The 27,422-nt window shown below is 40.0% G+C and overlaps 1 protein-coding gene across 4 annotated transcripts in view; it reads right to left on the bottom strand.

Moving 5' to 3' along the window:
* Positions 1 to 26,479, bottom strand: part of SNTG1 (syntrophin gamma 1) — a 370,446-nt gene extending 343,967 nt beyond the window's left edge. For all 4 annotated transcript variants that reach the window (XM_074819579.1, XM_074819587.1, XM_074819554.1 and 1 more), the window contains exon 1: positions 26,028 to 26,479. The gene's annotated coding sequence lies outside the window, so the exon portion shown is untranslated. The remainder of the gene's footprint in view (positions 1 to 26,027) is intronic.
* Between the last annotated feature and the right edge of the window lie 943 nt (positions 26,480 to 27,422).

Here is a 27,422-nt window from a genome sequence, read left to right on the forward strand (position 1 = left end):
TAAAAATGAGGACAGGTCAGCAAAACTGTTCACCTGTTCAATAAAGGATTAAAACAGCAGTCCAGAATGTTTAGTTCACTTCACAGATCTTAAATTCTATTTTTAGTTTCTAGATGGTAAAACTACCAAGATAAGGGGGTTTTGGCATGTATCAGGTCAAACTCATTTTCTTTAATACAAAAGTATTTATCTGAATTGCTCCACTCCCTAGTAGAAGTGTGTAAAAAGTATACAAATGTCAGCCAGTTAGAAGTCAATTTCATTTCCCATATCGAACCAAATAAAACAGGTGTATATAAAACAGGTCTATAAGATACACCCACATTTTGTACGCAGATGTCACACAAGAAAAGCTAGCTAAAATGTACTTTAAAATCAAAAAGTCAAATGTTACTTTTTCACCAAGGGACATTCAGATCAGTATTTGTGCAGGGTATACAACCAATGTTCACTATTTCACATCACTGTTTCCATTTACTCTGTGGCTCCATGCCTCATCTTACCAGCCACAAGTGATGTTCCAACTCATCATGTTGCAAACGTATGAGAAACCAAATTCATTTGTTACTACCCTTTATCCTATTGAGTGAATGCTGCAACACCCAGTGGAATACAGGTATGTTGTCATGTCACTGGACAGTTTCATGCCATATAAGGCCAAAGTGGAGGAACAGATATATTTACTGGTTTTAACACTTTAAGCTGCAATCTTAATAACTTTATCTCTTAATTTAAAACAAAAACAAAAAAAAAAAAAAAAGGAAGAGTTTAAAAAAAAACCCAAACCCTGAAGTTGATAAACTACTTCATGCCCTACCCAAATCCTTCAACAATTGAAGTACAGGGTTCATGAACACAGATGTACTGTAAAAGTCCATCTACAAAAGAAAATCACACATATTCTTATTTCTGGCAAACAGTAATACAAGGAAGGTAGCCAAAACTTTTGTTTCATCACACTTCTTTCCTGCTACATAGACAAAAGAAATTGGAAGGGGCACTGCACTTTGTGGAAGAGGTTTGTGAACAAGAAACAGCATTTTCATCTGCTTTTCCTACCAGCCAGAAAACATAATCTCACTTCCCAGGTGTCAGAAGCAGTGTTAATATACATTTCATGGTTGGAGAAACATTAAAATGCCTACCATCAACAAGAAAAAATGTCAGGTGAAAAATGCTATTGTCGTCAGCGTAGCTAAGTTTCACGCAAGATTTGTAAAAATTGTAATGTTTCTGAAACTAAAGTAAAATAAATTTGTAAGTAAGTTTTGATTATGCAATACATTTGAAGAGATTTTCAACAAATGCAAAAAATATCTTGAGGTTTTGAAATGAGTGCAAAGGGTTCTTTCTATTTCTTTTCAAACTATTATAGTGAAAAAAAATACCCTTTTTTCATATTTGTCTACCTTTCTGGTGCTGTATTCAGATGAATACAGATTATTTACAAGCAGAGGAACAAAAATCAAAGCACTGAATGCTTAAACAGTGCACACTCTACCCTTTTCCCATGGAAACATTACTGGAAACAAAAAGTAAGGTATATAATTTCAAGGTTTATGCTTAATGCATAGCTTTAAAGTTTAAAAAAACCACCACACAACACTGTGAGAAATACAGGTAAGCTATAAAATTATCAGGAGAGACTTATTTGGAAACCGAAATGTAACAGTCATTTTCTTGTTGAACACCATGATTTATGTGCACACAGAATCTGTCTCTCATGATTACTGGAATGTGATCTCCCAAGTCCCCTGACAGAAACATGGCATTTTACTCCACACACTTCTTACCTGGAGACAAACTGAGGTCCATCCACACCATAAACTGTGCTGATCCGTGCTGTGCAAACGTGGATATCTGAAAAATAACCTGAGAACTTATTCTTGGCTATGAATAGAAACAGAATGAGGAACTTCAACAATCCTACCTGTAAACTGGACTAATAAACTAATTGTCCCAGAAGGAAAATCCTGGGATCTGGAGATAATCAAATTAAGCCAGCTGGAACAGAAAGAGAGGAAGATTATGGACCTACAAAGGGTTTGGGGGGTTTTGCACTTTTTTTTTTCTCTTTTTTTTTTTTTCTTTCCCCTTAGTATACATCTTCTGCTGGCATTAATTTCTCAGAAGAGTGGAGATTTATAAAGAGCTTGGTTTATTAACATTGGCAGGATTTCCTGAAGGCCACTTCATTGACAGCTGCTGGACTTCCTTCAGCGTTACTCTTAGCATTTCCCTCTTCACAACATTACCACTGAATGTTTGAGGAAAAATCTTGTTAAGTGGACAGGTGTGGGGATCAGCTTCAGGGAGCAACCAGGGAGACACTGATTGTGAAAAAATGAAGTTTATCTATAAGAAATACAGAACTGAGAAGGTGGTTTCTCTGTAGGGAGAGTGAGGGCAGCCTGTGACAAGGCACACACAGAAGAACTGATGGGTGGCTACAGCTGGGTTAAACTTTTTGGAGAATGACAACAAAATACATTTTGGTTAAAAAAGGGCTTTGGTTGCCAAGATATAGGTATAAATTTAAAAGGAGGAAAAATGGAAATACGGAAGACATAAGACTGTGTCATGGTACAGGTTTTTTGTTGAGAAACAAATCTCTTGATATGCCAAAACATATGTGGAAAAAAAATAATTTCAAAATTTCATTTAATTCCTGAGGTTATCTGAGTTTTCAGAAGCTGCAAACATTTCCTTATGTTCTGCTCGGTCATTGTTAAAGCTAACATAGTTTCCATTTTTTAAGAGGCTCCATTTTTTAAAGGTGCCTTATACCTTATCTTCTATGCTAGATGAACTGACACATCACAAAACCCTCTGGCATAAAGGACAGGCAGCAACACTCCTTGAACAGGCCTTGGGCACATTTTCTCTGGCTGAGCAGTGCATTCAAAAATCCAACCTGTTCCTGCACTGTGCGACCAAAGCAAGACCTCAGGGGTGGGAGAAAAGGAGGAGGAGAAGGGAAAGAAAGCCTAAAGACAACACACTAAGGAGATCTGGAAAGGTACAGCAGTGAAAACTACCACTCTGCATTTGCTTGGTACCTGCAAGTAAAACAGTGCTGGTATTACTATGGCAGCCCTCTTAACTGTGTCCTGATTCAACAACTGGCTGTTGAGTTTATAAGCAACAATCAGATGATCCATGACCTTATGCTACATCCAGACAAGGTTATAATTTCATACAACACTGGAATTTCAGAGGATTTTCCAGGATAAAGCTATAAGGTATTATCTTATTTAACTCATGCATTCATTCACTAGCTAATATGGGAAAGAGAATCTGTTTTAACATATGTTGACCAGCTAAAGTGAACTGTCCCTGCCACCAGCACAGCATGATGGCACTGAAAGGCAGCAAATGATGCTCTTTTTAGCAAAGGCATAAACTAGTACCGCAAAAGCAAAGAAGCTGAAAATCATGACCAACCTGATACCAAGGTTGCACTAGTTTAAAACCTTAGGACTAATGTTAACTCCTGCACAGTCTTATGTAGACACAAAGCAGCTTAAGAGTCATTCAGCGTGCACCTCAACATTTACTGCTAACACAAAGGAGAGCTTTGCATCAGCTTAATGAATGCAATGTTAAACACATATTTCAGTGGGTATGAATTATGTGCAGAATTAGCTTCCATTTTTTACCTTTAACTCTAAAACCAGGGAAGGCAGTGATTCCAAAAGCAAGTTCCTGATTTTGATGAAGACAAACTATAGACTGAAAATTTAGTTTGAGACTGGTTTAAAAGAAAGAATGAAAAAAACCAAACAACTAAAACTTACAACAACTGTTATTGACATGTATTATACATAAGGACAGAGTAATGTAAAGGTGGTTGTTAGCATGATAACTTGCCTCTTTGTCATCCAGCAGAATGTATCTATTTGCAACATGGAAATAAATTATTATCCCAAAATATCTATCAAAGAAATCACAATTTACTTTTTCTACATTGATCTGTATAAACCAAAATGGCTGTCAAAATGTTCAAACCAACTGATAAAGATTCACAATACATTTAAAATGGGATCTACAGAGTTGCAATAGAGACACTAAAGCAACAGGAACAAACATGAAACAGGTTACACTGTGTAATTGTTGCAACATACTGAGTTTCCAGACAGCTTCAGTGGCAACCTGCCTCCCCTACTCTGCACTCCAGTTCTTTTATGCTGTCTTCAGAACTGAAGGCATCCTAACATTTTATCTGAGCTGATTCAACTTTGATTAGCTGTGATTCAAATACCTTTTTACTGAGAAACATCTAAAAGTGACATGAAATCACTGACGCAAGATCAAAATCTCTCTCTTGGTTCATTTTTGTTCTTGGACACAAGATAAATATTTTGTGAAAGATTATAAATTGCCAAGATGAATGTTTCAAAGAAGCCAGAGTCACGCTTTCATTGCAATTTCTCTGCTAATAGATTATTTAGAAGAACAGAATGTCATACAGTACACAGAAACATGTTAGACAACTTACCATCTTTCTTTAGTAGGGTTGGCAAGAGGTCTTAAAAGGACCACTTACAGTATAACCAGGAAAGCCGGTGAGTAAGATAAGAGCATAAGAAAGGAACTGTTAATTTTGAGTTATGGACAGTATTAGCTTACTGTACAAAGAGGCCACACGACCACTACTGATTTATACTCCAGTGCAATCACTGAAGTAAGTAATGTCACATGCAAACGCATGCTGGAGCCAGTCCTTCCACACAGCCACCTCGGTGAGGAAGCCTGACAGACAGCAGTGAAGTCGGGACCAGCTACGTGCCCTGATGCCTTCCACACTGGGCTTGAGCGGGCTGGATGCCGGAGGCAGCACAGCCGACAGAGTCACCGCAGGCACCAACAGCCCTGGCACCTGCAATGTCCCCAACAAAGCTCCCACCAGATGCTTCCCTCTCGTTCGCATGGTGTGGCCAGGAGGGAAGAAGGACAGCGGCAGCACATGCTGCTCTCCTGGTACCACTGCCACTGCTGCCTGCAAACTCAGAGGAACCCAGCCACCGCCACTGCCTCCTCCACACACCAGCTCCTACCTAAAATACTGCTTTTCTAGTGTCAGCTTTACATCCCACTTCCCTTATGGCAGTTACTACTTGCTCTGACCCCTCGTGACTACATATGTCATCAACATCAAATCAGTGAATAAACACTATTGTAATTAAGGGAACTGAATAAATAGGGCTGAAGCCCTTCTTGGGGACATACTGCAAGAGAATGTAAAATAAAAACAAACAAAAAAAAAACAGTTTTTAAAGCTCACAAGCACCTTATAAGAAGAGATTTAATGTTCATCAGAGCAGATCTGTGGCAAGGAAGTTTTCTTCCACAGTGCGTTCCAAGATGTATTAAGGCCCATCCCTTCCAGTCTCACTGTTCATTAAGCAAAGTGAAGTCCATCTCTGTGATAAAAAAATGTGAAGAGCCTACCAAGGCCGCAGTCAATAAGAGAAGAATTTCCTGGATGGCAGTATTTTCTCAGCATACCAGAAGCACCCTAGCCAGCTTCCAGAAGATCACCAGGGGCGGAAACAGGAACTATGATCAAGGGGCTCTGTCAAGGGTGGAAACCCATCACACATGATCTCCTGCTGTTCACTGTCTCATTTCTTCTTTTATCCAAATTCACATACCTACTAAACATATTTTTTTACTGGCTGACTGGTTCTATTTTCTATGGTGGTCAGGCTGAAAACAACTGTTTAACATTCTTTGATGAGATGAAGCTCTTTAATGAGCTTGGTTGATCACTATTTCACAGTTATATCTGTGAAAATACTATCCAAAATTCTGCCATTCCATGATGTACCGAAGAATCTTTTCTCAGCTATGACCATTTCCATGACTGCAAACATTCAAGAAGAAAACAAAAATGGGATGGAGAGAGACAATGTTAAGTTTCAAGGAATGGGTAAAGGAAGTAAAAGAGGTAAGTAAAACCAGTTACACCAGTAACACCAAAGAAAATTGTGTTGACAGCACGCAAAATAAAGAGAAGTAAGGAGGTAGAGAAAGTCTTTAAATTGTATATAAACAATGTGTACCTAAAGACAGGTAAGTATAGATAAACTAGGTATTGTTGATAAAATTACCACCACAAGAGGAAAACTGCAGGACTTTGAAAATGATGACACTTTAAGCAATACTAGAAGTAAAAAGTAGGCTTTTATTTTCTTTAACAAATGTGGACAATTATAATGTAAGTACTCCAGGACATCTGAAACTATTCATGAATAATTGCATGCACTCATAAGATTCCAGTTCAGAAAGTAATGGTCAGGTGCAAGAACCCTTTCAGAGTTTAGCACTAACAGTGCGAGCACCAGCTTCATCACAGGAAGCAAACTCAGCTCATCCATGCTTCTTGTTCCAGTGCTTTAGGTGACACTTTCATAGTTAAAGCTTCATTCCTCAACTACAGAAGCTTAATCAACCTCATCAGTCATGATATCTATCAAGAATATGTTTTATCAGTCCCTACGTGGACATTGACAGCAGGGATAAACAGATTATGACTTCCTGAAAGGTTGGACCAGGTGACCTTTCAAGGTCCCTCACAACCTGGGCTGTTCCATGATTCTATGATACTTTGGTCTTGGACGTAATTCTGATTGTTCTCAGTTCGTAATAGTCCATAGCACAGAGCAGCACATCTGACATCATAGGCACAAAATACTGTGCACAGGTGAATGCTAAGTACAACTATTCCGGTTTGATACCTTAATGTCACTTAATAAAGCCATCATTTTCTATATTAATTAATGCCCAGGAATAATTAAGAAGAATCCTAGTAAGTTCCTTCTTCAATGGAGGACAAAAAAACAAACAGAAGGGTTTTGATCAACCTTAATCTGTTTTAGCATGGAATTTTAAAATGACCAACGTCATCATTGCTCAGCTTCATATTTGCATTTCAGCTGTTTTACACCCTAGGCTAGATTTCACTGAATAAATCTGTATTTTCAAAAAAATATAATTACTCACATCGACCAATGAATGTTCATTATAGTCAAAGATGGAACAATATGCTTGCTTTGTAATAATCTGCTTTGTTTTCTTTTCAAATAAAATAATTTCCTAATAATTGCAAGGAAAAGGAAAAGGGTAAAACTGATGCTACAGTTAATGCAGTTATTATTCAATTTAGTCCTAGCCATCGGCATAATTGTTAATATGTTCTATCCTCTCATTCATAAAGCTACCACTGGAAATGCTATCAAAGCGCATTATACATTCCCTGTAGCAATGCTCTTGTCTTCAGGCCCAATGAACTTAGTTTATCTTTTTTCAGTGAGCTACAAATTTATTAGACACACCTCACTATTTCATTTGTGACATAAACCTATCTGACTTGTTTCCCATGTATAAAGTAGTGATTTGTCAACCTCTGGTAAATGAAAGTTATTATAGCATAGAGTAACAGCTCTCACTCACTTGGTTGATGCCACCAGATAAAGTAAAACTACTCTTTTTTCTTGTTGAGTATAAAGCACACTGAGTGGCTAGAAGAGGATGAAAAATGTGAGAAAGAGAAATAATATATTCAGCAAAATAGGTTACTCATATTTGGAGACATAAAAGGAATATAAATCCACCAGTGTGTTTTAGCACTGTACATGAAAATAAATTCTCCCTGCTAAAAAAACTTATTTTTTAAATTACATGGATGTGCTTACAAGGTTTTCTGCATACTGCTTCTGTTATTGGTTCAGAATTAGCCCTTAAGATTAGCAGTCTAAGAGTGTACAAAAAGATTGCATGTGACCACATTCCTCACCTTTCACATTTTCTGCTACAGATTTGCATTCAGTTCTTACACAGCACTCAAAACAGCCAAGGTAAATTACATATCTTTCAGATTTCTTTTTGCTCCTTACCCTGACCTGTAAGATATATTTGGGTTTTTCCCTTCTTTGCAGGATTTATGAAAAGCCTCTGAAGTACATACCATACTGACACACTTGGTTTTGCACTTCTACAAATTCCTGTGAACAAATGTTTTTCAGTATTCCCAAGACCGATTCAGCACAAGGCTCTCAGTTTCCTAGGGATCCATGGCATGCATGCACTAATATTTTGTCAGTAGCACAATTTTACTAGAATTTATCATTGTGAAATTTTAGTCTTTTTACAGAAAATATACTCAGCTAGACAAGCATTTTACACCTCTTTCATTTGAACAGAAACCAACAGAAAGCACAAAGCCAATTTACAAATTGTGCCAATTTTGCTAGCAGTGAGACATTTGTCCCTCAGTTCTAGAGGTAATTTGTTTAACACAGTTTAAAAATGCAAGTCTGAATGCTACATTTAATTTTAAAGTGCACTGCATGAATACTGAAGTATCTGAGTAACTCTAGGAACAACTTCTCCCTGAAAATTTTGGAACAATAAATAAACTTTATAATTTGTCTGAAGTTCCTTGCAGTGTGTTAGATATCACAAAAAAAACCCAGTAAAACTCAAAAGTGGAAAAATTTTTATTTCAGAAAAAAATTTCGCTACATAATCTGCTGTCACTGCCACAGGAATGAAAGAGTACAAAGTGTCTCTTCTTTCTGTGAGAGAGAAATGTTTACTATTCTTTCAAAGACTGGTATGGGAGAGAGACATATGTCAGAGGAAAATAAAAAGTTAAGAGAGTAATAAATTTTAAATGCAAATAGGGGTTCTGGAAGTTTATCCTGGTTCATTTGAATCAGGTTTTAGGACTGTGCCTTTGGACATTTTGTTGGGCAGATCTGGGTTTACAGCTTCTAAGCTCTAAATTGCTTTAATCTTTGTGATTGGATAATGATGAACTGTGGAGCCCAGAATTATGTGGCAGAAGCTTTTTAGCCTTTCATCCATACACAGTTTCTTTGCAAAATGACTACTGCCACTGATCACGGCTTCTCTTAGCCCATTTGTTGAACACTAAAGTAAATTTCACAGTCCCCCAGCCATAATTTAAAAAGTACTCAAGACAAATTAATGGAAGCCTATGTCTCATATTCCCAGCTATGTTAATAAACCGAATTCCCCAGCTGTATCATAATTACCAATTTGGCTACAATAAGCTTTAAGTAGGACTCACAATACATTTTCTATCAATACACAATATTGTATGCAAAACATTCAGAAAGTAACAGAAAACCAAAAGACATGTTGGCATAGTTGTCACTATTTTTTAATTCGATTCCCTAAGAAAATGCTGCATGTGTATGCCCACACAAGAGTGAACAGGTGAGAAATACCTGCATGTCTGAACATCTCCAAAAGCCTTTATGAGTTTGCAGTCTCTTCCCCATACACAATCTCAGCAAAATGGGTCATAGAGGGAGCAGTACTGACCATAAAAGTTCCTAAAGGTTTTGTGCAAACACATAGCTGGATAAAACAGAGTCTCCATTATTAATCCTACTGGCAATTAACACATCCACCAGGGATGTGAGCTTTTATTCTTGACAGATAACCTACCACCTCAAAATAAAGACAAGACAAATGAAATCACCGCTTACAGAATTACCAACTACTGTGGGGGAACCGAGGTCCTACCGTGGTGGGGACCACAGAGCTATTTACATAAATGTAATACATGCAAGACCACAGCAGATTATCCCATTTAAAGAGAAAACATTTTGCAATCCCCAATGCTATGCTGAAATACTGTACTGAAATGATAACTTGTTATTAAGCAAAGCATGGCTCTAATCGTGAGGCAGTCTGAGTATCAACTACAGTTGTTGCCTTATGATAACAAGACAGCTGTGGAAGAGAAAGGCAATGGCACTAGAAATCTTTGCTAATGAGCATATATTGTGTGCAACGATAGTAAAACATAAGTTGTAAGTGGCTTAATGTCTCACATCAGCAACTAATACACCTGGTTGCTGATTCGCCCTACAGAATTAGTCATTGCCAAGGTGCTGTGGGACAGACGGGATCGCGATGGATGGTTCTTCTCTCTCTTTTTTAAGGGGATGAGTCTCTTACACTGTTACTACTATGCTATTTACACAGTAATTGTCATCAATTCTACATGCACATGCCTAATACATTAGAGGCCTTGACAGAACATGAATATTTGGTAAGATGGCGAAGTCATCCTAACCCTTTTCTGGCTTCTTATCAAAGCATCTGATTCTTATTAATGAGCATTTCATTTCTGTAAATTAGCATCATCCCCTCAAAATCTTATGCCTCACCAAGAAAACCTACCTACAGCTGTAAATAATAGCAAAGCAAGGGCACATGATCTGAAAGTCTATGAGTTGGCCAATGCTAAAGCCAGAGACCTGTGCTAGCATGTCTGCCTACAGCAAGGCTGAAGCAAGTGTTAATAGTTGACTGTTTTCTAGCTAGCTTCCTACTAGGCTATCTTTCCATTTTCATTCAAATTACTCTAATATTTCCATTTTATTTTAATTCTTTCCCGTAACAAGAAAAATGTAAGATCGTATCAAAGCCATATCCAGATTTGCCCATGGAATTATAGCAGTTTTGAAACTAAATACCAATGTAGGAAAAGGAAGTTTTTATAATTCAGAACTTAAGAAGCAGCACAGGGTACTATCCCATATGTTCAGCTGTTTGTTTAAACACAAACAAAACACAATTTATTTTGGGAATTTATAGCTCTCTAAATAAGTCCAGTTTTTCCTTTTATGGTACTCTAGTATAAAAATAATAAATTTATTTCGCAGTTGTGGCTCTATTCACAGGCAAAATGCTTGCAGAGAGATTCCTTCAAGTGCTTATTATAGTATGTGAATTCTAAGACCTTCAAATGTTCCTCCTTACAATGTATCAATTAAGAAAACAGAGACTGGAAAATGAGCAAATATGACTTCATATCAAATTTAATTTATGTCAAGAATAGATTTAGACAAATCCATTTTAAATGCTCCTACAACAAATCAAATTATTTTCCAGTTTTGTGTAATGTTCTTCCAAAAGTAAATAATACATCAGAGAAAGCAATGACTTCAAGTATACAGAAATTTGCTACTAGATCATGCAAAATACTCTGAGAAACCAAAAGTGCATGTAAATCGATATCTAGTACACTATATGCCTCCACTGTCTCTAACTACTGGAAATAAATCTTTATGTAACCATTCATTAATGAAGTCTCAAAGTACTAACCCATGTGTCCACGAAGTATGAATTTAAGCTAAATGGGATAAACGAATCAAAAGCAATTTATGCGACTTCCTCAAGACTATGTAGTGATCACAGAGTAAATCCAATTCAGAAGTTCCAGTTCACTGTTGAGACCCTCTCTACTCAGTACACTTGACATTGCCAAACTAAAATAAGTAGGTTTAAATTAAAACACAGTTTTGAATTTTTCTTAAACTTTGATATCAAAAAATCTTACACACAGAAAAGTTTGGGATAAAATTCCACTAAATTATAGATAAGACAATTTGAAAAAAAATCGTAACAGACCAGTTTAACTATTGGTTGTTCACACACCTTCTGATCAGACCACAAAGCCCACCCATCAACCCTACTCCCAACCCAGGTTCTCTTTAGTTAAGAAGGACTCAGCACTCCTTTATTCCAGCAGTATGCTCATTTGCTATGTTATTTTTGAACTACAAACTCTGAGGAAGAGGGTCTACCGTATAACAAAAAGACTGAGATCTGTCTTCAAAGGGAGGAGGCAGGTCAGCAATGCAGCCACCCAGCACTGTCCATTTGAGTGCTCGTTGCCCACCCCAACATTTTATGAGCATGATGGGGCCTCGGGCAGGAGCTGCTGCAGCACACGCCAGAGACCTCATCTTCTCTTTGGGTCTCCCCACACTTCATATCTTCACAGTCTGGATTCAAGAGTAAAATTTCTCTTCACTAATTCACTGCTTTTTTTAATTCACTGTACATTCAAACTGATATGTGCAATTTCACTTGTTCAAGCTGTTTGTTCTTAAGTCCTTTTCCTGTATTTTTAAACTCAACTCTTGACACTAGCACTTTGAATCTTCTGTTGCTGAATAAATGGAAACAGGTTTAAGTCCAAGGAATCTAACATCAACCACTGCCATGACTGCCATCAAATGCTGAAGACTCATCCATAAACAAAACAGGGATGTTTTATCAAGTTGAAAATAAATTTCCAGGTAATCTGCCCTTGTCTGGTATGTACTGCCTAAAGGCAGATCTCTAAAAATATTCACATCAAGCATATGCAATCTCACTGAATAAATGTATATTATTTTTAATTAAATATTCAACTGTAGTTATTGAAACAAGACATACTGTTTTCTTGCTTTGTGCCAGGATGTTTTAATACACAACAGTATACATTAAGTAGATTCTATTACTGGATTAGCAGGACAAAAATGAAAAAAAAAAAAAAAAAGACAAAATTTCAGTTACTCAAAAATTAGGCATTAAGATCTCACTGAATTATATAAAACTATTCATATAAAACTATTCAAAATGAACCACTGAAAAAACTTCTCGTTTAGGCTTGAAATCAGTTCCAGATGGAAACCATCTGCAAGCATCCTAGTAGAAGTTAAGATGACAATTGAATGTTATAAAAGCAGATTTTCAAGTACAGTATTTTTACTTTCATATGGGGCAGGAAAATATGTATTATGGAAATATCAAGGGACAGAACAGATAATTCAGACAGTGGTGGACCAGTGGCAAGAACAAAAATCTCAGTAAGCTACTAAATACAGCACCTAATGCTCATCTTTACTAAGCAAAACCCTTGAAAACAAAGAGAGACCTTCAGCTTGATGTGAGGGAGGAGGAACCAGCAGAGGCATGTAAAGAGAATTAACAGGCCAGGAAGCTGATCCTCACTTGTGGTTCTGAATAGATTTGGAGAGGGTACCCAACGTAATAAAGATTATCTGAAAGACGGTCAATTCCTGTACAGCCACATGTGTGCTTTAGGTAGGTCTAAAAGCCACAAAAACATCCAGCCATGTAATGTGGCCACTGTCATGGTCAAAGATGGGTTTATTATAGATTTCCAAATTCCAGGGCTATCAAGGCTGACAGGCACTTAATGTATCATATTTATCACAGATATACAGACATGTATCTATTACAAACACATGTATGCACACACATATATTAGAAACATACACTGTCAAGTGATAAGCCTGTGAAGGATAGAACAGAAATACTGGGGGAGGGGGAACTTAAATGTGAACATCTAACTAAACCATCCTCAAAAATATTAAAATCAGCTGCTCTCAAATTAGCAATTTTGTCATCCCTTCAGGGAAAAGTTAGCTGAAAAGCAAAAATTAAACTTTATGACAATTTAAGAGAAATACATTCTCTGTATATATGTATCAGTAACCAGAAAGAGAAACAAACGTTATATCTCAAGTTTTACAGATGAGTTGACAACAGTGTTCATAACTCAAGTCACTTTTACTTCTATCATGATGGCATCTTATACCTCAAAGAGGTGCCATGTATACACACTGCTGTACATGTGAACAACAAAGAAACATTCTCCACTTACCATTCATTCTTTGAATTACATACTTTTATATCACTGTATCATGCCATTATAGGATTATTACGCTGAAGATCTCACGGGTTTACAGCAAGTAAGTCTCAGAACTATGAATCTCATAAACAATCAGGACTAATCGCACGCTCTCCTGTAAGCTACCACCCAAGAAGATGGGCAGAAAAAACCTAATGTGTGGTCTTCCTAGTGCTGACTGACTGCAAACACCGGAGCTAAATGCTTGATGGGCCACAACATGAAAGAGACATCATGTCAGTCATGGTTGTGAGGAGAAACAGAGCCCAAACTTTGTGGGGCACAATCTGTAACAGAAATATTATGTCCAATATTTGTAAATAAAAAGGGTGCCACCACAGAAATCTCCAATATGCATTTTTCTGTCTTCTTTTAACAGGAATACTCAAGCAACAGCCCAGATATGAAGTAGCTACTCAGATGGAAGGGACCATCATATAAATCATTTCACACTTGAGAAGCTGCCCTGTGTATTTCAGTAAATCAAAGGCTTCCCAGACTGAATACTGAGCTTGCAGTAGAACATCCTCTCCGTGGTTGAGGAAGACAGACCTGATTCAGTCACACATCATGCCTGTCATACTCTTACAAAACACCTGCACTCTTGTTCCAAGCAAGCGCTTGCAGGCAGCTAGGGAAATCAGCAGTACAACTGACATGGGGATTATCCCAAGAACCACTTCTCTATACACAGAACAACACACAGAGTCTCCTTTCCAGCAGCCACAAGACTGATGAGCCTGCTGATTATGAGCAGCAGTACCTTCACTTCAGATATCTGCTGCATGTAACACAGCAAGTATTCCATCTTAAAAAAAAAAAAAAGAAATTACATTTTATGACCCATAACAACAACCTTTGTTTCAGTTAAACATGCAGGCTTCTTTTCTGGACTTTGGTACTAAAGCTAACTCTGGCTCTTCCCAGTTTTCATCTTGATTGTGTCAGATAACACTGCACAAATAATGCAGTATACACAAGCAGATGAAAAATTAGAATCATCATTTACTTAAAACAGGAATTTTCACAGTCTAGGAAGTATAACCATGAGAAACCACCCCTAAAAAAAAAAAAAAAAACAACCCACTAGACCACTTCTTGGTCAACCTCCCATTCACCCAGTACACACAAACAAGACATCACTGGAACCAATGTCATATAGCATTACTGTCAGTATTTAAATGCTATATCCAGAGACTCTAGGTCCAGAGCTTAAAGCTACCCTGAGGTATGGGTCTATTAGGGGGAGGAAAAACAGTGGGACAAATGAGAAGGTAATTGTCCCTTCTCAATTAACATTAATCAGCATATCATGGCTAGACCTCTCTGCACGTTTGGGAACAAGAACCTGTCTATGTTGGTTTCCCAAGCCAGCATACAGCTGAATAATACACTGATCTGTGATTTTACCTACAGTAATTATTCTTATGTATTGCTTCATTATTGATTTTTACTTCCCTTTATTTTAGTTTTAAATATCTCTCTGGAGATTTCACTTGCAGACTCTAAAGGGAGACCCTTATCCTAAATCAAAGGCTGCGTAGATAGGTGTTATTGGTATATACAGTTATTCCCAATCTAGAGCATCTCGCATGTGCAATCACTGCACTGGATTTGTTCACACAGTCAAAAACTCAAAGCTGAAACTCTGTCCCTAATCTGCATCCCAAATACGCCCCACTACTGTGAAAACATTTGGCTTGTATTAGAGACCATAATTTTGATGTCTAGCATTACTCTGAGGTACTCAAATGCATGTTTTCAGGTTGTTTCTCATAATTTCTAAATACCAGAGTGTATTTCAGATGGATAGGGTTAAAAAAAATCTTTCAAATAAAAGATGGTATTTATGTAATTATACCTTCTTTTTAAGCTAACAAAAAAAGCACTGATGGACAAACAGACATGTTTTGGGCAAAACCATAGGTTTTGAACACACAGCAGGACAGTTTCTACACTCATAACTACAGGTTACTACTACAGATGTGTATTTTTAAAAACAAAGGACTAGCTTTCCCTGCAGTAGCATCTCCAGCTATTTACATCCCATAAACCTGCAGAAAGTGACATTTAGCTGTAATTGCAAAACTTTAAAGTACTGCAGAGGTTTTGTGAGCTTTTGGGCAGGGGTTTTTCCAGCACTTTAAATGCCTGCAGAGAGAGCTTCTATATGTACAAAGATCTAAAATACTTCTCGCCATCCAGAAAAGACAATTCTGCTGCCATAAAATGAGGACTGTAAATTAATCTTGTGTATCGTTTTGTAACTGGAGTAATTTTGACTCTTGATCCATGAAAGCAGCCTCCTTCTCATCTACTTTTTCTGAAGCAGAATTAGTATTTAGAAAGCTCACAATCTTAATATTACACTTTTACAGTTGCCTTTACGGGTGGTTCCAGTTATTTGTTCCAGCTCTACTTGATGGAAAGGAAGGTGCCCAGACAATTTTCTTAAGGAAATTAGAACAGTGAAATGAGATCCATATCTTTGCTTAGTCTCCACAGACTTCTGAGCACTGCAGAATCTATTGTAAGAACAGGTGTATGTATGAAGCCAAATTTATCACAGCATGATACATGTATATACATGTATGGCAGGGCAAAAAGGAAGAGGAATACTGATGATGACACTTTTGCATCTCTCCTAACATGAGACAACCTGAGGACCTCACCATTTTCCATTTTGCTTCTTGTGCACTAAGAGGCCAGTCTCAGACAGCCTGAAGAGCCAGAGCATCTCAACTACATCCCCAAATGGACCCACAGAAGTGAGTGGTCCGTCTAAGGATGCAACTGAATCCCTGCACGAGGTCCTGCTTTAAACATGAGGCACTTATGGGACTTTTGTAGAACAATGACACAGATAGAGTCTTTCCCAGACATTTCTCACATGGACAAGGAACATGCTTCTGGCAGAACTCTTATGCACAAGTAGCAAGTTCATAATTCAAGGATGTAATTCTGAATATTACTGAACAATTTCAGTCTTGGGAAGCACCACTCCCCCCTCAAGAACACAGACAGCAGCTCTCTCATCAAACACCTTGCATCTGTCCTTCTTGCAGTTCTCTCTCTGCTTTGTCCAGAAATGCAGCTATTCACCTTTTCCTCTTTTCAAGGGTCATATATATCCTTTCTCTATCACAGCATAAAGAATGCAAAAGCAAACACACTGCGTTTGTCTGCCATCTTTCATATAGTCTATTTATACGTTTATGACCCCAGCTTCTTGTGATCTCAGGCTTACAGTCCTGCAGCCATCAAAGAACTGTCTAGAAGGCATGCTGCTGTATACATATGGTGGTCAGTATTACCATGCAGTACCTAGCAGGGAAAGTGTTATGTCATTTTATGCTCCTGAGGGTAAAAGGTGGCAAAAAAAATCCAGAGTGAAAACCAGCAGAGTTCCCTATCAGTATCCTTAAACACCTACTATCATTCTGTCTAATGAACAGCTGTATGTGACATCTTAGCTGCATCTTATAACACTTAAAGTGCTTGCGGCTCTATCTACTGACTGGTCATTACTACTGCCCTTCATAACATGTTATAAACTATTAAAAGCTTCTGCTCTACTTGGTAAACATTTCACTGACATAAGGAAAGCTTTATTTAAATTAATTCCTTTAAGAAAGAAGAAAGGAAAAGATGCTTATAAGTTTCTTTAAGGTTTCAGTGTTGAGATTCAGAGAATAACTGCTGGCTCTATCATAGTAGGCATAGTTAGAGTGAGGAACTCCCATTAAAGGTACCCTCTTCCCCTGCATAGCGAGTTATAATGTCTAAGGTCAGCAGCTGCACCACATTTTCTCCTAAGAAAGCACATATAGATATGTTCACCTGTATACAAAGGTTCCTGAGTGTGATTTCCTGTGACAACAAGCTAATGTAGCTTGTCCCCTTCAGTACTAAAGGGCATATTTCTCAATAGGCACTTCAGATCAGGTCTTAATCCTTCCCTACTGTTACCCAGTAGAAAACATATTTGATTCTTCTCTGATACACTTTTCCAAGATAGGTAGGCATCATGTTTCTTCATAATGTTTAAGGATATAAACATCTCCTGAAACTGAACACGGAACAAAACCATCAAAAGGCATTCCTGTTTGAATCTACTGTAGCAAACACTCTTGTAAGAAAAGTTTGTTAGAAAATAATGTAATGTGGTGAAGCAGGTGCCATATTCTGAGGACTGCCTCTTGCAAAAGTGCCAGTCTGTATCGACTGGAGAAAAACTCTTCCCCTAAGACATAGCATCATGCAATCCTAAACCCCCTTGGGTGTCAGGAGCTTAGCAGGAAGCCATACCAGTCTGCAAACTCTTTAAACCCATCCTCCTAGGTGCAAGAGCTTCACAGGAGCTTGTCCATATCACTCTGATTGGACTCACTACCTACACAAAAACAGGCTGTCTTGAAGCTACTGGTTTCACAAGGCTGAATAAAGAGCTAACAAAAAATGTCACAAGAGTTGTTCTCCACTGCTCCAATACTCATATCCCATACTTTCTTACAGACGTCTCAGCTGAAAAGCCTGGAGGCTGAGTGAGCAGAGATTCAGGTCCATTGCCAGATGACCCTCTCAGAACTGGATGTCCTCCCCCTGTACTGGCCATTCAGCCACACCGGATACGAATCCTCTTTTCACTCCATTTTAACAAAGCATTTATTCAAGGATCAAGGATGGATATTTAAATCATTTTCTGAGTTTTACCATCATCCCCAAACTCGCTTCACCTGCCTAACAGCAATTTGAGGGGTATCTCTCACTCTCTCAGAATAACAGACTTCTTCCTTAACCAGATATATCAACCAATCTGCATGTTAGTATCTTGCCAGCTTTGCAGAATTTTCCATCTTACTTTTGATAAAAAGCAGTAGTTGTACAGCAATTATTTTATGATTATGATCTTGGGCACATTATCAGGTTTTTCAGAGACAATATTCAATACAGCAACAACACAACAGCGTAACTGATTGGACCAAGCAGGCTTTTTACTCCTCCCCAAATGTGACATAATAAGGTCTACAATGTAATAGTCTCTACCCTAAATCTTCCTGTATATTCAAACTATATCCTCAATCTCTTATTTCCTTTCAGAAAACAATAAAGTTGTATTAAGCCAAATTATTATTTTTAGGCAAAAATGAGCTAGTTCTGGTTGAAACCTGAAAATATACTTAAAAGTAATGACCTAAGTAATCTTGTTGAGTACTGACAAAAATGGGTCCATATACAAGGTATGAACTTAACAGAAAAAGTCCAATTAATTTCAGCAGATTCTGGATTAAGTTCTTGTAAATTGCCAAAAGGGAACCAGTATGCAAATATTTTCTTTTTCCATTTCCCAAAACACTTTTCCACAAAAAAGCATGTCTCTGCTGTTGTTAGACAATTGCAGCAAAGAGTTAACTATAAAATGAAAAACCAAGTCTAATTTCAAAGAGAAAAAGTCATGGACTCAGTCCTGTAAACATACAGTATATAAAGGATAATATATTAATCTTAATAAAGAGTTATACATAGACACACAGAAGCAGAGCACAAAAAGCTACAGAATCAAGTGGATGCAAAATGTAGTAGATGAGAAAAATAAATAATGCTTGAGATTAACCTTGAGATTTTCATTTCAGGAAAAAGTATTGTAATATTATGAAGAGGTTAAAAAAGAGGCAATAAGAGGTACATGAAAGGGCATGTTGCATAGGAGCAATAAATGGGAATATCAAATCACTGTTAACAACTGGATTTCTCCATTAATCAAAGCATGTGATAAATAATCATATAGTCCATCTCCCAAAAATAGGAAGGTGGGTTTTTTAAAGTAACAAGAAAACTTTGCAAACATATATAGGTATATAAATGACATTGAGAACATACATAATAACAAAAAGAATGTATAATCACTGATCAGTAAGATCATCTCAGCTTACTAGGAGGCTATTTAATGTCATGAAAAGGAAAGTTGCCGTATAAAACAGATCAATAAACTGAAATACAGGCAATTTCAATTAAGACATCCCAAGAAAATAGTCCAGGCAACCTCACAACTGCGTAAGACAGTAACTTGTGAAAAGAAGCCTATGATGAACCATTACTACAGACACTTAAGAGTTAGCTAGCTGAAAGACTAATGACATAGTGTAGAAAGAAGTTCTCTACTTGTGCATTCAATTATGCGGGAAGGTCCTTCCTAATCTCAGTGAGCTAAAGAAAACAAGAGGTCATAATCATGAGATGCTGCCATTATTTCTACGTACTTTGTATGGAAACATCTAGCACAGTTACAGTAGGCTTCCTCCAGTAAAAATCCTTCACGAATGTCCCTGTATTTGACTGAGAGTTCCTTCAGCTGAAAAAGCAACAGAGTAGCTATTTTTGCACTTACATTAATAGTTGCTTGGTTTGCAGACAGGGAGCCCTGCCACTAACTGCACCCCTGGCAGTGGCCAATTGTGTCCCATTCATAACACGTTAACTGCTCCGGCTCCTTGGAACTGTAGCCCCAGTTTGCTTTTACATCCATTCCTCTGTGTTATTAAAGCCTAACACTGACTTTGAGAAGACTACTTTTTATTATATATTACATTCTGTGTTCATAAAGTTGTTTCATAAAAAAGCAAAACACATAAACCACAGAATGAGAACACAGGCACTCCAAATGTTAAAACCCATAGAGATACAGGTCTGACGCCGATTTTTACTCAAAATCTATCTTCAGTGAAGAGCTCTACGCATGCATCAGTGTGTGTTTTGTTACATGACAACAACTGTTCTGCCTGGACCAAACCCTAATATTGCTACATAAATGTTTGCCACTTAATAACTGATTAAAACAGTTGTGCGGAGAACTGTTTGTGACTTCTGCTGCATTCAGGAACATACAGCTGCGATACCAACCGGTAATGGATACAGGCAGACAGCTGTGTGTGATGAAACCTAGAGCTGCAAGACAACTGTAGTGCTGATGATTTTCCCTTCCTTTTTCACTTGAAAAAAAAACTGATTAATGTAAATCAGTTCTCAAAGGCTGTTTGTAACATATATATATATATATATATATATAAAATGACAGAGAGAGAGAGAAGAGAGTTCTCTTACAAGCATAATTCTAATTGCTTTACTTTAGGGGTCAAAAGCAATCCAAGGAAAATCAATGTCCATTTGTGTTGCAGAAGCTGAAGCATACAGTTCATTATTCACAACTGTTAAAATAGTCTATCAAAACATTTTGCCATGTGGAGCAATTAGAAAAAACTATCTCACACGATTTTGAATGAATATATATTTAGAAATATCAAAGCATTTCATAAAAAGAATTTCAGAAACAATTCTGTAATTGAGAGTCAATGCTTTATAGTAAGGCAAATATTAACAACTATATTATGTGTGAATATCAAACTTTGAAAAGATTTCCAAGAACTTAGTATTATACCTGTTGAAATCAGTCACATTTTTACACTAAATAAAAATAGCAAAATAATCTTTATACCAACAAAGAATCAGAGGGTAGGATTACTATCCCTCATCAGATTCTGTCATCTGTACAGGAAAATTTCAAATTCCCTTTAGTTTTTTGACAGAAAGGGGAAGAAAAATGAATCTCATCAACAGCACTCCCATTCTTACTTCTGTATGGATAGCCATATTCATTAAAAAAAAAAATTAACATAACAGGTGGAGGGGAAAAAGGCATGTGTGTTGTTTTATTCAAACAGCTTTTGCTTGCAGTTAAGTGTAAGTCTATTTAAATAATTTGACCAAAAGCAATATAAAATTTACTTAGAGTAATTTCTAACATCTTCAACAATAAAGCCAGTACACTGTCCACTATTTGAAAGAATACATTGAGATTGAATAAAAAATATAATAAACCCAAACTTTAGAATAATCCAATGAATAAACTGTTCCTCCTCTAATAACACCACCTCAGAAACATTACCTCAGAAGCTCCAAGCAACAAACACTTCAGAAGTGCTTGATGTCATCAGCTTTAAAAGCACACCTTTGAACCAAAATCTCACCCACCCAGGGAAGGAACACACAAATCCAACAGCAAGTAACAAATACTTCATAGGAAAAACATAAAAAAGTCCAACACTCTTGAGATGAGATCGAGATGATAACTATCTGCAGAATAATCAACCGAGCCAACAATCAATTGCACTCACGGCATCTCTGAAGCTATGAGTTCTTTCACAGATTCAGTAGCAGTGCCAGTATTAAAGCAGTAAAACATCAGTGTGTTTACCTCAACCACATCTCAAACAGGAATTTCAGCAGCTGTTGAAAAGCACCCTGCAAGCACCAGTGTAGGACTTTCATTCTGCTCCAGGGCTTGTTCCACTCCGGGAACAGCCACTTCCATTCTCAGGGCAAGACTGTGTTCAGCTGTGTTCAGCTCCTGGCATAGGGGACCTCCTGCTTCTCACAGGGGAAGGTACAGTACAGTCTTCCACTAACCATCCATGTCTTATCATTGAAGTCATTTCAAATACCTGAGTGACACAGCAAAGCTTGTCCAGCAGTATTATTTATCCATGTTTTGACCTCAGGAGCAAAACCCCAACCCCATCTTTTAGAACAATTATATATACATAACTCAAATCTATTGTTACACTCACATTAATATCACAGTGAAGAACTTTTAAGGTTTTGTCCAACACTACCCAAAGTAAACTGGAGAACAAGTCATGAAATTAATCACATCCCAAACACTCTTCTTGATTAGTTTCACTCTACTCGTTACTTTAATAAATTGAAGAGAGCAAGTCCCCAGGAAACAATACAGCCCTCGGCTCCTGCACCACCAGACTTATCACACAACAGAGTGTTCCACCTCTTTTGGCCAACCCAAGGTAATTACTGAAGATAAGGCTCAGAGTCCCAAACAACAGTGACAGCCACATCTGAAATGCGCAGTGGAAAAAAGCTTTGGTTCCATTTCACGTAGCTCCTCTTCTTCATCGGGAGTAGACACATCACCTACTAAATCAGTATCTCAAGATGGATAATAATTTCTCCCTTGGGTAATTAAATATATATGTGAATTTCACTGGCTGTGTCTCCGCTGCATTCCCTCATGTTGATTAAAGCTGCATCATTGAGGCATGATCTGTTTTGTTTGGTTTTTTTTTTTTTTAATGTATGCTTTCTCTCCCTCCTCTGATCTGCAACAGGAATGCAGAAAATTTAGGTTGGCCATGACGAGAGTAAGGCTTTCTGACTCTTCCAGTTGTGGTAATTAAAACTTGGGGCAAATACAGAAGGTCAGCTGTGTAATCATGCTGAGCCAATGTCACAGCAGACTGCCAGAGGTACATGTTGATGAAGCAGACTCAAACTGGGATTCAACCCACCCACCTTCAGTCCTCTCCCCGGAAACCTGCACTGAAAGCACAACCATGAGAAGGGCCAAGAAAGACTACACATTAAATACATTTGACATTTCTTATCATTCACTACAACTCCTTATCTTTTTAACAATGCATGCAAGCAGACCTGGTGACGACTACTGGTAAGAAATACTGACAATATCACAGTTTTCCTAGTAGCTTGGGTACAAGGACTAGTGCTAATTTCCGAGCATGAAGAAATGGTACTTATCTGAGCACTTCAGAGAGAAGAACCGAGACCAGACTACAGCTCTTGTTTGTTTGTCTTAATATTTCATTTAAGATGAATAAATAGAAATGACACACTCAGCTGGGTTGGGCTGACTAGAAGAACCATGCTTAACTGTTGATATGTTTAATTTTGCTTACAGGTCTTTCTGTCAGTCCATGAAAGTTATGCCTGACAAGCCAAACAGCATGTCTGAGCAAACATGAAAAAAATCAGCGAAGAAACATAATCTCTGAGCTTGCCCTGAAATTTCTGAATCAAGTTAACATCTTTGCTATTAAAGAGATTTGCATAGTATTAAAAATAAAATGCATGCTATAAAGCTGAATATATTGTACTTTGGAAACCTCTGATTCGAAAGACACAAGCAAATTAGGATACAGAACATTAAAGAGGATACTACAATAACCTTACAGTGACCTGTACGATGGCCACTCTTGAATTTTTAAATTAAGAACTACACACATTTTAAACTGAAGTATAAATATGCAGAAGGGCTTTCTGACAAGTACCAAGTAAAAGATAAAGAAAATATGTGAAGATAAATGGGTTTGATTAATATCTCAGAAGTCATAATTTTTAATTATATCCTTAAAGAACTCAGGTCTTACCTTCCCCTTTCAAGTTTCTAACAAAAAAAAAAAAATAAATGTTTGGGTTTTTTTCTGTCAGACCCTGTGAAAACTCGGTTCTTCAGCCATGTAACAGAGTGAAAACCCGGCTGTAAGTGAAAGTCTAGAGCACCATGTTCTTTAATTCAGTGATGGGGACTGTCATTAGATTATCTCATAGCTATGGGACAAGATACTGCAAAAGCCAAATGATACATCATTAAATTATGTTTTCTTTCTCTCCAGGCAAAGAGTGAGTGTAGAATTAGATTAGTTTGAAGGACTAAAAAGAAAAGGAAGAAAAGGGTTCTGTAACAGGCATCAGAAATGACAAAGATGATGCAATTTTTAAACCCCATTTATTTATATAATCAGGTATAAGCAGTTACTTATGTTAATAGTGGAAACCTCAAATGTAATATATAGCCCAAATGAATTCCAGATCAGTGCATGCTTCAGTGTTTTATGATCTCCCTTGCACATGCCTAGTGAAAGCCTGCCACTCTGCAACAGAGGAAGGAATTACTACAATAAAACCATAGGCAGACTTTGCTAAAAACTATACTTTTTTTGACATGACACAGAAGAAGCTGTGTTTTAAGTAATGGATAGGCTTGCGTCCCACTGTCTAGCAACAGTTATTCTGTGTTTCGCAGTATCTTCAAAGTCAGAAATACGAACCACAAGAATGCTCTCCATAAACTGCACTGAAACAAATGACACTACCCTCACCCGGTTTACCCACAGCGATCTCCATCCACCATTAGGGGAAAGGCTTACTTTATCTTTCTGCTATAAACTTGACTTAGTTACACGTTCACCTTACTGACATCCCAACATCTTCTAATCTTATTATGTCAATATTGCATCTATGTAAAAATGTGTATTTTGGTGCATAAAAAGATCTCTTGCTGCTGACAAATCAAAGTGCATTAACCTGGGAAGCTCTGAGATTGCCACGCACACCCACACACCCTTTTCACTAGAGATCTCACTGACTGGAAAACAAAATATCCAAAACTCAACAAACATTTCATGCACAGTGACACTTCTGCAGGAGCATGTGCTTCCAACATCACAACTTATACTTTCATCACTACTAGCAAGTTATTTCCCCAAGTTATTTCTTACACATATGCTATGCCCAGTGCCCCTGATGAAGCTACCACATTCACTGGAGCTGACTGAGCTCTTAGTGAAACGTCAGAGCTTAGCTATAAATCTGTGTAAATGCTTTTATTCTGTGCTGCTTTTGTGTTAGAACAGAACGTACATCAAGGTCACTGTAAAAGATTGTCGTTTTCAGGCTCACAGAGAAGACACCAAGGAAATCAATAAGAGCAAACTTAATTAAACACTGTCTGAAGTTCTGTCTTCTCCCAAACCTGCCCAGAATTCACATCTCTATCCCCTGCGTTTCAGAGACGGGTGTTTCATAGATGCGGGAAGGCAGGCTGCTCAGCTTATACACTATCAGTGCTGAAAGGTGAACTGAATTCATTCTTTGCGGTGTGACAGGTCTGCTCTGAGCTCTCTGAGTTTTTAGCAAGAGATTACAGCCCCATGGGCTTCCTCCTCTGGAGTTCCCCCGAGAGCAGCATTAATCCCCTGCTTCCAATCTGTGCTCCATATACTGAAATAAATTACAGTCAACTTTTTGTTTCATGGCAATGTCAAGTATAGCAATAAATATCCACAGACTAAAAGTAAGCAAACAAAAAAGGCTGGGCAAACCATATCCTCACGGCAAGAGCACCTCAAAGAAAACCACCAGGTAGGGCACGAGAAAGTTAAAGGCACAAAAATCAAAACTCTGCGTTCGCTATCCTTAATCTCTAAGTGGGTCTGAAAGGTTAACACGCGCCTTGCCTCTCTCCGACAAGAAGCACTGATGGAAAGCAATTAAGAGACTCTTAGAATTTTGTTACAGCTCAGCACAAAGGAGAAGGCATTTTCTACTAACGCCCGTAAGAAGGCATCATCTCTTAAGAGTCGCAGCAGCGGGAAGCACTGGGACACGATGCTTCCTCCCCGGCTCCCGCGCCGTACACCGCACCGGCGGGATGCCCGCGGCGGACTCCGGCGGAGTTGGAGCCGGGCTCCCCTGCAATCCCAGCTACAAACCTCCTGCACCTAAACGCCTGAAAACTGCCGACCATCCTGCCTCCAAACCAGGAGCGGGCGACCGACAGCTGCAAAAAAACCAAAAAGTCACTCGAGACGAAGGGAACGCAGCGGCAAGACCGCGGAAGCGGAGCACTTACTTGCCGATACACCACCGCCGGGCGACCGCCTCTCTCCGCTGGTGAAACGCTGTTGCCGCTCGCCCTCCTCGGACCGCTCCGCGCTATTTCCACGGTATTTCCACCGGGCGCCGGCACATCCCCGGGCTCAGGCGGAGCGCGCAGGGAGCCCGGCCGCCGCGCCCCCCAGCCCGCTGCCCATGGTGCCAGCCACAGCCCCGGCAACGCGCGCCCCTTCCCGCCGCCGCTACCTCGGGGGCGGGCCGCCGGCTAACACGGCATCGCCCCCCGGCCGCCAACGCCGCCGCCACCGGCTCAAACTCCGCCGCCGCGCCGAGCGGGAGCGTGGGGCTCCCCGCGCTCTTCCCGGAGACGGAGCGGGGGCGCCGGGCGGGGGAGGGCGGGGGAGGCAGCGCCGCCCCTCCGCGGTGGCGAGCGGCCAGGCGAGGGGAGGCGAGGGGAGGCGAGGGGAGGCGAGGGGAGGCGAGGCGGCGCGCCGCCGCCACCGCGGCCGCAGCCAGCCGCGGCGATGCCGGCCCCGCCCGGGACCCCTGCCCGCCCCCCGCCGCTCCCGGGGGCGCTCCGTAACGCCGCCCCGCTGCCGGCGATCCGGTGACGCGGTGCCCGCTGCTCCCCCCCACACCCCTCGCACACCCCGCACCCCCCCCGTGGCGGAGCGGAGCGGGGCGAGCGGGCGGTTAGGCGGGGCGCCGCACCGGGGGCCGCTTCCGGCGGGCAGCGGGAGGCTCAGCCGGGCCCGCCCGGGGCGCGCAGCCCTCCGGCCGCGCCCGTCCCGGCCCGTCCCGCCGCGGCGAGCACCGGCGGACGGGGGCGGCGCGCTCCCGGCCTCGGCGCCGCTGGAGCTGCCGGTCCGCCGGGGGGCGGCGGTGACCCCCCGGCCGCGGGGGAGCCGGCTCGCCGGGAGTGTGCGGGCCCCTCCCCTGTGCTGGGGAAGCTGCGGCGGTCGGCTCCCCGCCGTGCCCAGACGGGAAAGTTGTCCGCCCCCCGCTCCCGCCTGAGTGAGTCTCCGTTGCTGCTCAACTTCCCCGGCTGCGTGAGTGGGTCTAGACTGACCACTCGCCAGAGGAAATGGATCGACCCCCCCCGCCTGGAAGAAATTCGGTGCCGGTTTTATTCCTTTACGGTTCGGGTGCGACCTTCCCCCAGCACCGTCTCCCAGCCCCTAACCCGGGCCACGGCTCTGCCGCCCCTGCCCCGCACCGGAGCACAGTCAGCCCCGCTCTCCCGGGCAGCCTCGGGCACGGAGGGGACTCAAAACGCGCGAAGTGTGTAGGGCTGCTCCCCGCTATGGCCCTGCGTGGTCCCCTCCCTCCTCCTCCTCCTCCGCGCGCCCGTGCCTCTGAGCGGCACACGGCGCCCCGCGGGAGAGCGCCCGCAGGCACCGCCCTCCCCGTG

The sequence above is a fragment of the Strix aluco genome, chromosome 1 (assembly GCF_031877795.1).
Source record: "Strix aluco isolate bStrAlu1 chromosome 1, bStrAlu1.hap1, whole genome shotgun sequence".
Lineage (NCBI taxonomy): Eukaryota > Metazoa > Chordata > Aves > Strigiformes > Strigidae > Strix > Strix aluco.